Here is a 546-nt window from a genome sequence, read left to right as displayed (position 1 = left end):
CTTCAATTATTTGTGTATTTTCATGTATTAACTAGTTTTAATTAACAAATAATAACTACATAAAAGTATACAGGGTTTAACGTGATCTTATATGTATATATTGTGAAATGAAAAAGTCAGAATAATTAGTATATATTTCATCTCACTTAACTCTTTTCAGGGAGAACACTGAAAAATATATTCTCTTGCTTTTTTTCCACTTCCCCCTTTTACAGTTTCCCTTTCCTTTTGAACAGTTTCTTATTTCATATTATCTATTATATATTTTGTTCCTTACCTGTTCAGTTTCTCACACTAGAGAGACAATGTAAATATTTACACACGTGTGTCTGATTTATTTCACTTAAGAGTACTGTTTCAAGTTGCATCCACTTAACTATAAAGGGAAAAACATGGAAAAAAGAAGAAAAAAAATGGAAACAAAGTTTTTGTACATAAGGGGAGGTAAGGTTTACAGGAGGGAAGAGGATTGGGAGAAAGAGAAGAATCAAGATATATCATGTACAGACATAAACTCCCTTTGATGAATGCTATCCATATATATAT

This window comes from Fukomys damarensis, unplaced genomic scaffold (assembly GCF_012274545.1).
Source record: "Fukomys damarensis isolate Sample0158 unplaced genomic scaffold, DMR_v1.0_HiC HiC_scaffold_16, whole genome shotgun sequence".
NCBI classification, from domain to species: Eukaryota; Metazoa; Chordata; class Mammalia; order Rodentia; family Bathyergidae; genus Fukomys; species Fukomys damarensis.
The sequence above is the reverse complement of the archived record's forward strand: the minus strand, read 5'-3'. Positions refer to the sequence as shown.